The 11,329-nt window shown below is 45.7% G+C and overlaps 1 long non-coding RNA gene across 1 annotated transcript; it reads right to left on the bottom strand.

The window, feature by feature from the left end:
- Positions 1-1,240: 1,240 nt before the first annotated feature.
- Positions 1,241-2,547, bottom strand: LOC146762962 (uncharacterized). Its single transcript, XR_014952623.1, has 2 exons — positions 1,791-2,547; positions 1,241-1,636 (listed from the first exon to the last, which is right to left on the bottom strand). It is a non-coding gene; the product is annotated as an uncharacterized LOC146762962 (long non-coding RNA).
- Between the last annotated feature and the right edge of the window lie 8,782 nt (positions 2,548-11,329).

The raw sequence follows: 11,329 nt of genomic DNA on the forward strand, positions 1-11,329 counted from the left end.
AAGTTATGGCATTTGTCTTCCCAAATAACCATTACATGTGATGTATTCCTGCTTTCCTGGAGATGGCTGAACACCTGCCTGCTCATGGGAAGTGGTGAATTAATTCCTTGGTTTGCTTGTGTGTGTGGCTTTTGCTTTTCCTATTAAATTGTCTTTATCTCAACTCATGAGTTCTCTCACTTTTACCCTTGCAATTCTCTTCCTAATCCTACTGGGGGGAGAGTGAGCGAGTGGCTGCATGGGGCTTGGTGGCTGGCTGGGGTTAAACCATGACAACTGGCCACACTGGATGGGAGAGTTTGTAGAAACAACACAGCTGACTGGCAACAAGACCCTCCCCCTGTCAGAAGCAGATAGATCAATTTTGATTTCCTGTGCAACCACAGTTCAGGTCAGAAACCTACTTTCTGAAAGGCAATGCAACCTAAATGCAATTTAGTGCTGTCTGTCCTTTGGTATATTTCTTAAAATGCTTCCTTCCACATAGCTAGGACAGTTCCTCCTACAGTTTACTGAAAAGAGAATGACAGAACAGAGGAGTAGCTGTAGCCATAACAGAGAATCTCCTCCTCCAGCCCCAATGAAAAACAAGCAAACCTCACAATAACCAGGACTCACTAACTCTGGTATGGAACTGCAGTCTGGTTGCTCACAAGGGCCAAATAAATACAAATGCTCAAAATTCTATAGTTTGATCAACTGCTGTGAAGGCATCTCCCTACTATATTATCGATGTGTAATATATTTAATGTGCTGCATCACATATGTAAGTGATACAGTAAAATATGTAAACCATTAACAATACTGAAAATAAGGATTGTTATAGTCAAGAGTTACTGTCCTCAATTCTGACATTATGGACAGCGGAACCTGGGGGGAAGGGGGGGAAAGAAGCAAAGCTTTCTCATGTCTTATTTTCCAAAGGCATACAAAACAAACAGCAACATTTATTAGAAGTTCACACAAGCCTCAGAAAAAGCTTTACAAGTTGCTACAGTGAGGTTTTCTGAAACCTCAGACAGAGATCTGCAGGAGTTATGTAAATAACTGCCAGACCAATCAGATTTTTCACGTGACATATAAGCCATTAAGCACAAAATAAGGGCTTAAGTTTTATATAGTGTCCAGGTGTCATGGTTTGACACTGGCACAATGCCAGTGCCCCCATGAAAATGTGATCCCTACCTGGAATGCTGTGAAGTGGAATCTAGAATAGAGCAAAGCAGGCCCAAGCTTGATAACAGGAAAAAAACTTTATTAAACTACTACTACTAAAGAAAAGAGAAAACTAAAGAAGGGGGGAAAAAAACCACACAAAGATCAAATGAAAACCTTGCAAAACATTCCTCCCCCCACCACCCAACTCCAACAAACCACAGTGAGACACAATCTGGACCCCAATCAGGTTTCCACCCTCCAAGCAATCGATACTCAGTCCATTGAGGGAACAGAGTCTCTCCTGTGCCACAGACCCCCCAAGAAACACAGCTACACATCCTGTGTTTCCATGTCACACATGGCACCGCCCGGAGAAAAAGTTTGCCATGGTGACCCTTCTCCTTTCCATGCACAGTGCTCTCACCACCAATGCATGGATGGTCAGACTGCCTTTAGGATTTTTCCTTTCAAGGATGCCCTGCCAAGAGGGGAGAAAACAACAGTTCAGTTTTTCATTGTTTGGGACCACAGTCCCCCCCCATTTTCCCCTGGGGCCGAGGTCTCAAGAACAGAGATCTTCTTCTCTTCTCCTTCCTTTCCAGGACAAGGGGCGCCACCACAAACCCCCTAACCTTTTCTCTGTTCACTCCACTTTTGTCTTTTTCCCAGCTGAAGCAGGTCTCTTGACTCACTGGCATCCTCCCAAAACACAGTCCCTCTTGAAGGAGAAGATTTGGTTCAGGTTGTGGCTAACACGGAAAAGTCCAGCCAAAAGCCACTCCTTGTCCCCCTCCCATCCAGAATTCCTCCTTCCAACATCCCATCCCAGGGTCCAAGGTGTCCCTCTTCCTCTCTTTCAAACCGAGGAGGGGAAAGGAAAATTAACAAAGCTTTCATTTCTCAAGGAAGGGTTAAAAGTCCGAACTCCCAGGATGGCTCGATGCCCGGACATCCAGCAACTCCCACACAACTGGGCACCTTGCAGCTCCCCCCCGCTCCTCCTTCCTCGCGGTGGAATTGCTGACAGGACAGGACCGCCGCCGTCTCTTTCTCTCTCCCCCTCGGGAGAGAAACTGGGGGGGGGGGGGGGGAAATGGAGACATCCCAGATTTCTTCCACCCTTCCATCTGCAGGGGCCAGCCCGGTTCCAGTCCCTCCACCCTTGGGGCCTACCTTTCAGGCCATGGGGGCTTCCCCTCCCCCACCCAGCTCGTGGCTGGGCGGGGGAAGGTCTGCACTGCACGCTGACCGGAACCAAAGAGAGCGAGTTCCCCTGGGAATTCTGCTTTCAACCCCTCTGTGTTCTCAGAGGCGTGTCTACTTTCAATTGGTCAATATCTAAATTGACCCCTTCCTTCCGGAAAAAATTATCTTTCCGTGTCAAACCACGACACCAGGTAACATCGACTATTATTTTTTTCTAAGGTTGAACTGCAGTATGGGACATGAGTAGACAAGCTGCATAAAGCTTGTTGGATGCTTGTTTCCTGTCTTATGACCATGCTAACTTCAGTGCCTTTGACCTCCAGGTCTTTCTTCCCTTAAAAACATCTGCTTATTCTTTAGGAAGCTCCTGAATCCAGGAGATGAGGAAAAAAAAAAAGAAAAAAAGACTTTCCAGAAAATCCCAGCAGAACCCCACCCTTGTTTAGTAGGTGCCATAGATCTCACAGAGGCATTCCTTCCCCTTTGTGCATTGCAGTCCAGAGTGCGAAGAACAAGTCGGCTTTCTTTGATTACAAGCTCTACAACAGATTACATAGTCCCACTCAAATTGAAGACCTGAAGTCACAAATGACTTGTCATTGATTCAGTCAGTGAACTTCCTATTTCAGTTCTCATTCTGGATGAATATGATGAATTAGTACGTTAAACCTAACACACACACTTCCTTTATTCATGTGTATTTTTAGCCAGCAACATACATCCTCCCATCAAGAGATACTGGACAAGATGATAAACACTGGGTCCCCAGCAGAGAAAACACAACCCATGGGCATAAAGAGAAAACACTTTTTGTGTATTTTAATCATAAGGAACAACTGGAATAATAATACCAAGCTTTTTTGTCAAATGATGAAAGCATCTAAAGGCATTTCTGCCAGAGCATACTGTTGTCATTTTTTCAGAACACGACTCAAACGCCAAAGCAAACAAGAAGTCATTACTTTGCATTGAAAGCCTTTCCTCCTTCCATCATCTCATCCTCTCCCACCTACCCGCCAAAACCTCCCCATGCTTTCCTCCCACCCACACCCCTCTTTCCCCCAAATCACCTCAACCCCATCCACAGCGACTTATAGCTCACCCCAAACTTGTCCCGTTTTCTCCTCTCACATGAGCCCCTTCCATTCCGGCTTCATCCCTCTCGCACCCCTCTTCTCCTCCCCGTTTCAGCCCCTTAACCCACCACCACCCTCCCCCCCACCCCCATCCCCTCACCGGCCTGCTGCAGCCTCCCCGCACCCAGCGGTAGCTGCCTCCGCCGCTCACGCCCCACGCAACCGCCCTCCACCACCAAACGTGAGCGCGCCCCTGACAACCTCAGCGCGCACCAGGTACAGCCACTTCCCATCCCCGCACACACAATGGGCCCCCCGGACAGCCTCCCCCGCGCCACGCACCAGGGCGACGGCACTCGGCCCCTTCGTCGAACTGGCTCCCTCCCGCTGCCCCTGCCCCACTGACCATCGCTGCGCTTGATCTCCACGTAGATCCCTATCTAAACCTTGCTGAAGTTGGCCGCTGCCATCGCTTCATGGGACAGCCGGGGTATTGGAGACGCTGCCGGACAGTGCACAGGAGGCAGTGAAGTCGCGCACAGCAGCGATGGCGGCGGCTTCTAGAGGGCAGGCGGGCGGAAATCGGGGGATGGAGAGAAAGAGTAAAGGCGCCAGCTGGATATAACAAACACTGGTACTTGCAGCGCCTGTGCAACTCGCCACGGCATCACGACAGGCTCGGCTCACGGAGAAGGAGGGGATAGAAGCTCCGCTGTGGTTTGCTCTCTGACCTTCACGGCACCTGGGCGGGGATGGCACAAGATGGGCGCCCCCACTCCCTAGGGGCTGCCTCCCTGCTCGCTTTAGCCTGGACCAGATGTTCGTCCCAGCTGCGAGCCTCTCCTCTTGGCCCTGTCCCTGACTTAAAAACACACACGTGTGTTGTAACGCGGTATGCGCTCCCCTCGCCGCGATACCCCGAGCGGAAGCGTGCCAGGCGACGAGAGGGAAGAGAACGGGCGGCCGCTCCCCCCAGGGTGCTCTGCTGTCCCAGTCGGTGGTGTGGGAACAGACGGAGGCGACACGGGACTTGGGGGTGAATGGGATGGTTTTATTCAGTGAGCCCCAAGACCCCCTTGGGAGGGGGAGCAGAGGTTTTATACAAGAATTCAGGGAGACGGGTGTAGGAACAGCAACCAATGAGGGAATAGCAGGGGAGGAGTTTATGGCAGAACTAGCATATCACAAACCTATCAGGGGAAGCAGGGGAGTGGAATAACACAAAATAAGCAATAGGGTTTCGAGTCTCACCAAACAGACAGGGAATGCTCTGGAAGCAGAGGAGGGGGATAGGAGGAATGACAGGGAAGGTTCCAGGGAAAGGGGCAGGGAAAGGGAGGATTGACAACTTGGAGATGACGGGGTTAGGGGAGAGCTAGGGAATACTGACAACTGGGGAGAGGAGGAGATTAGGGATGGGGGGGGAACAGATATTGAACAAAAATCAAATTAAAGAAGAGACACACCACCGCATCTCCCTCTTTTCTTTTTACAAAAGGAGGGAGAATTCTGTGGTTTAAGCAAATTAATACAACATGCAAATAATATAAAATTATAGCATATAAATAATATAAGCTTCATTAACAAAATACAACAGGATCATATGATAGCATTGCAAATTACTTAAAGGACATGAAAGACACATCATTGTATTTATAGGGCTGGAAGGGTAGTAACATCTTGGTCTTTTCAAATGCCTCAAATACCTCAAACGGCCCTGCTGCATACAGGTAGAGGTTAGGAATCCCATTTATTTGACTCTACTTCTGCTATAGCTCAACTCTTAACCGAGAGCCAGTAGCTGGCAGGAGACTGGGTGGTGCTCGGGCCTGTCTAAGGCTTGGCTGGGCCTGAGGCAGCAGAGGGCTGAAGGTGAGTGGCAATAGTGCCAGGAAGGACACCAGGCTGTATGAAAGCTGGAGAGAATATTAGAAAGTGCCTGCAACTCTAGCTGGCTATACTGCTCCTAAATCAGACACAAAACTGCACAAAAACTTGTTGCTTTGCTGCTCTGAGTAACAATCTAAAATAATGTAAATAATGCTAGATGGAATGGTTAAGTGATTGAAAACAAGCAAAAATAAAATGTTGAAATTTAATTGAAACAATTGAAATAAAACAATTAAAATAAGTATTTTAATTTAAATAAAACAATTATAGTAAAATTAGTTGGAATTAAAATTGTGTAATTGCAATAAAAAAACAATTGTAACAAACAATGATAATAAAGATAAGTAATGAATTAAAATAAAGCAATTGAAATAAACAAATCTGAGAAACAATTAAATAAAACAAATAGAATTGAAATCAGATTAACTAAGAATAATTAAAAATTAGGTGATTGAAATAGAATAAAATAATTAACAGAAATTAAACTAAATAATTGAATTAGAATGATTAAAATCACAACTATTAAATTTAAATAAAATAATTAAATTGAATTATTGGAATTAAATAATTAAATTGGAAAAATTTTGTCTAATACAATAAAAGATCAACTAAATATAAGTAATAAATTTTAAACCTCGCAGCAATGCAGCAAGCCTGAAGTGATACAGTAGCTACGTGATTCCTGTAGCAATGATGGTCACAAACACATCCTTTAAGTCAAAAAAATATCAGAAAAGAATAAATTAATTATAATTACAACAAAACAGCTTAATATAAAATTCCCTTTTGGGAAGGGCCTTTCTAGGCTAATGGGGACACAGGAGGAGTCAAAAGAAAGATTTTTTGATATGTTTTCCTACTCAAATAATAACATTACACATTACTAAAAAGGTGTAAATCGAAAGACATTAAAAAAGGATAAACTAATTATGATTACAACACGTGAAGCACATAAAAAGTTAATATAATGTATACAAAATTGTACTAACTGAACTCCAAATCAAGGGTAAAAAACACAGCAGAATTTGTAATTTGATCCGATTTAGAACTTGATTTGTCGCGGCGCTTGTGATGTTCAGCTTCTTAAATTCTTAAAGCAGAGTCAGCGGATAGCGACATGGTTTGTCCAATTTGAATATTTGTTTGAGAGGTAGGCATAATACCTTGGGCATTAATTAAATGGGATGATCTTTCTTTCTATAAAATATAACTCAACAAACATTATTCCAAAAATAATCAAAAGCAAAAAGAAGAATTTGTAGTTAAATAAAAAGGAACATTGGGTAGGGTACATTAAGGAATAGGAGAGGGGAATCAGACAATCACTTAATTAGTGATTGTCATGAATAATAAGGGGAATCGGTAAGGAGTGGACCAGGATGCCACCATCTTAGGGGGAAAACAAAATGATGGATCCCCAGTCCCAGGTTTCGACTCCATTTCCTCGGAAGAAGGTCCCTCTCGATCCTTCCCCCCGGAGGAAGAGCCAGAAGAAGGATTGGAGAGTATTCAACCCCGCCTCCCCCAATAGGGACTAGCCTCGTGCCGGGATGGTGCAGGGCCATTGAGGGAGAGATGGGACTGGCGGGAAACCAGGGGCGGAAAAGAAGGGTCAAGGCAGGAAAGTGGGTTCCAAGCGGCATGGCCATCGCCATCTTGGAAAGGGGTGCCGGGTACACTGCACTTGGCCTGAACAGTGCCCAGCACGGCTCGGCCACAGCAATCCCCAAGGGAGGATAGGAAAAGGTTTAGTAAAGTCCGAGGGGATGAGGGCATGGGTAGCTTCACAGAAGCCGAGGGGGAAATTTATAGGAGGGGGCCTGACGCAGCTGGATGTCAGCGCAATGCGTGGGTGTAAAGGGCCTCTTTTAACAACCCTCCCATAGTTAATGTGTCGCCTTTTAGATGTTCGTCCCACTTGTGTCTTTTCTACCCCCTCCGTCCAGCCCACAATGGGGAGGGGAGGATAGAGAAGACAACATTTCGAGGAGAAGAAAAAGCAATCCAGTATGGGTCCTCACAAAAGACTGGGCGAAGAGTATCACTCAGCGAAGAGTGCTAGCCCCCCCCCCTCCCCCCCCCGCCCAGAAAAGGAAAACCCACCCACCTGCCAGGGACATGCAGGAATACAGCCCCAGTCTGGGCGCGAGCGGGAGTTAAAATGCAAAAAGAAAAACGGCAAACCCAGCCACCCATTGGGGCGGCCCCCACCCCGTCTAGCCTCCCTTACCCTCTGGGCCCGGGCGGTGATGACTTGAATCTTCTCCTCGACTCGATGGAAAAGTCACGCTAAAACTGGGGATGTTCCTTCACGGTTTGGCCCTTCCGGAGGCTTAGGTGTTCCCGTTAAACCAAAGTTCGTCCCCGAAGCCTTGGTTTCACCACTATCTGCCTCTGGTGATCTCGCTGCAGATGCCTTGACCGAGGGATTCAAACTTGGTTTTCCATAAAAGACCAAGCGAGGAATTATCATCTCCTCCTTGGAAAAGGAAAGGGAGCCCGCCTGTTTTAGCATGTGGCCGGCAGGTCCCGATAAAGCAAAAAAAAAAAAAAAAAGAGGAAAGCCACCTCCTCTCAGTCAGCCTTTCTTCAGGCTCACTTCCGAGCCACTGCCAAACCGCAGTCTTTGTCCTCAGGTAAGTCTACCCGCTTAAAGCCTCTGCAGCCCAGCTGCCCCCGCAGCGCGGCTGCTCCCAGGTGGGTAGAGAGCACAGTGGCAAAGACAAAGAGGTCCCGGAGCTTCAATCTTCTCGTTGCTCGGCGTTCAGCTCCTCTTACCATCCGGCAGAGCTTCCATGGCCGTAGATGTCCCTCTTCCCTCCTTCTTCTGTGAGGCGGGCGCCCCCACGAATTTGCCCATTTTTTTTACAAGACGAAGGAGGGAACCATCCTCTGCTACCAATTGTTGTAACGTGGTATGCACTCCCCTCACCGTGATACCCCGAGCGGAAGCATGCCAGGCGGCGAGAGGGAAGAGAACGGGGGGTAGCTCCCCCCAGGGTGCTCTGCTGTCCCAGTCGGTGGTGCGGGAACAGACGGAGGCGACACGGGACTTGGGGGTGAACAGGATGGTTTTATTCAGTGAGCCCCAAGACCCCCTTGGGAGGGGGAGAAGAGGTTTTATACAAGAATTCAGGGAGACGGGTGTAGGAACAGCAACCAATGAGGGAATAGCAGGGGAGGAGTTTATGGCAGAACTAGCATATCACAAACCTATCAGGGGAAGCAGGGGAGTGGAATAACACAAAATAAGCAATAGGGTTTTGAGTCTCACCAAACAGACAGGGAATGCTCTGGAAGCAGAGGAGGGGGCTAGGAGGAATGACAGGGAAGGTTCCAGGGAAAGGGGCAGGGAAAGGGAGGATTGACAACTTGGAGATGACGGGGTTAGGGGAGAGCTAGGGAATACTGACAACTGGGGAGAGGAGGAGATTAGGGATGGGGGGGAACAGATATTGAACAAATATCAAATTAAAGAAGAGACACACCACCGCACATGTGCACCTATTTGGCACAAGATGGTGACTATGCTGCTGTTATAGATACATATTATAATATTGGCTTTTCGCAAATATTAAAATGGATTCTATATGTGTGGTGTTAAATTAAAAGTATAGTATAGTATAAAGTAAAGTAAAAGTAACTATATCTTGTTATAAAGATATAGTTTTTATTTCTGTTGTTAATTAAGCTTAGACATAGTAGTGCTAAACAATTCTCCATACCACATTCCACATGGGGAAAACAAAGGAACAGAGATAAAGATTGTTTTCTCTTCTTCTCTCTGTGCTTCTCCTGAGAGACAGAATTATGTCTCTCTGTCCAGAGAATTTGAATGCCACAAGTGTCCACAAAGGAGGCAGAGAAGTCCTACACCTTTATTCGAACAAAGGGAGAGATTTCACTAAAGCATACCACCTGGGGTCTTTCTTGAGGTCTCAGATGACACAGCTTCCTTTTATCCTAAACTTCTGGCTGCATGTTGCCCTCTTCCTTTCCCTGTTGGCTGAGGTACTAGGAAGGTACAGCCTTCCTGAACCGCTTACTGTATATTCCCCCCTTGAACCTGTCATTTTCCTCCAAAGTTCAGAAACTCAGGCTTGTACCAACCCATTTGTCTATTTCAGGAGTCAAACTGTCTGGGTTCTGTAACAAACCTGGGGCTTGAAGTTGGTAGAGACATTAAGACCTATTTAAAAGATATTAACACCCATACCCTCACCTATCAAATTGTTTGCAAAGACACTAGCACACATCTTTCCTATCGACCCCTCCTCTTATTTCTCAATTCATCTTTACAAACCGTAGTTATAATTAAATTTTTTTAAGCACCCAGAATGGTTTAAAAATTAACATTTGAACTCCCCCTCCCCAATTTTTCCACGTCTGGTCCCTGCACCAGGTGTGGCAAGTAAATACAGAGAAACAGCATAAAGTAGATAATGACAGTTCGTATTAGCCCACTAATATCAGGGGCTACTGATCTGGTCTACCTCTGCAGAGAGTGAACAGTTAGAGGTTTCCCATATTTTTCTTCCAGCTGAGAAGTCCAAATGTCTGGGGCTTTAGAGACCTTGACCCAGGTATGATGGGTCCACCCATGTTCAGCTGTCTTGATGGATGTTTCTGTGGTCAGTAGCACCTGGTATGGTCCACGCCACTTCGCCACCAGTGGTGCTTCTTTCCACTCCTTAATTAGGACCCAATCTCCTGGCTGAATATTATGAACAGCAAAATCCAAAGGCAGGGTCTGTGCCAGCTGAGCTTCCTGTCAAAGAGACTTCATTAGAGACAGTATTCTGGCCACATACTCATTTAAATAGACATCACTTATCTCCACTCCCCACTAGGTTGAGAATTAACTGGGTGAGTGTTACATGGGTCATTCGTTGGAGACAGAGACGACATGAATTCACCAAGGGTCCCCAACAAGCAGCCTGTTTTATTGTTCAGAACTTCTTTTTATAGGGGGTTTGAATTTCCCAGGCCTGGATAGCCAATTGGTTGGGATCCCTGTACCACCCAGATCTCTGGCCAGTGATGTGTTTGCATCCATGGTTGAACAGGGTTGGCTGACATCTCTGTTTGAGTTCAAATCTATCCTATCATTGTTAATCCAGAGACTTGTTTATCAAACTCGGCTAGCCAAACTGTGTTTCTTATTTATGGCCAAATTTATTTTCCCAGCTGCAGTCCAGCTGTGCTGTGACAGGTGAGTATCCCAAACATCAATTCAAAGGGAGATAATTTAATATCTCCTCTAGGTTTGACTCTTATTCTTTCCAAAGCTAATGTCAAAAGCCATATCCATGGCATCTTAGTTTCTATCACCAACATCAAAAGGTGTTTCTTTATTTACCCATTCATTCTTTCTACCCGGCCTGAGCTCTGGGGGTGGCAGGGGGTATGGAGGTCCCGTTGTATTCCTAAAGCAGCCATAACCCCTTGAAGGATCTTTCCTGTAAAATGAGTTCCTCTGTCTGAGTCCATTACTTCCATAATCCCATATCTTGGAATTATTTGTTCTAAAAATATCTTAATAACTGATTCAGTAGTTGCTGAAGTGGTCAGGTGTGGTATTCATATTCTCTGAACAGAGAAAGACATGATTCTCTCTCTCAGGATTTTTCTTGAGAAGCTGTGAGACACAGTGAGAAAGCTCAGAGAAAGAAGAAAACCATTTTTATCTCTATTCACCGCGCCTGTTGTTTAGCACATGTGGAATGTGTTATGGAGATTGTTTACTGAAGAGTGATTTGTTAATTGGACACTGGTGATGGTTGTTTGAATTGATTAGACAATTAGGTCAAAGCTGTGTCGTGACTGTCTGGAGACAGTCACAGGTTTTTCTTAATTATCTTTTTAGTATGATATAGTTCTAGTATAGTATAGTATTAATGTAATATAATTTAGCTTAATAAAAACAATTTATTCAGCTTTCTACAACATAAAGTCAAAGTGCGTTATTCCCCCTTCAAGGATCACTGCTTCTATAGTCA

This window comes from Lonchura striata, chromosome W (assembly GCF_050655825.1).
Source record: "Lonchura striata isolate lonStrDom1 chromosome W, ASM5065582v1, whole genome shotgun sequence".
In the NCBI taxonomy this organism is placed as follows: Eukaryota; Metazoa; Chordata; class Aves; order Passeriformes; family Estrildidae; genus Lonchura; species Lonchura striata.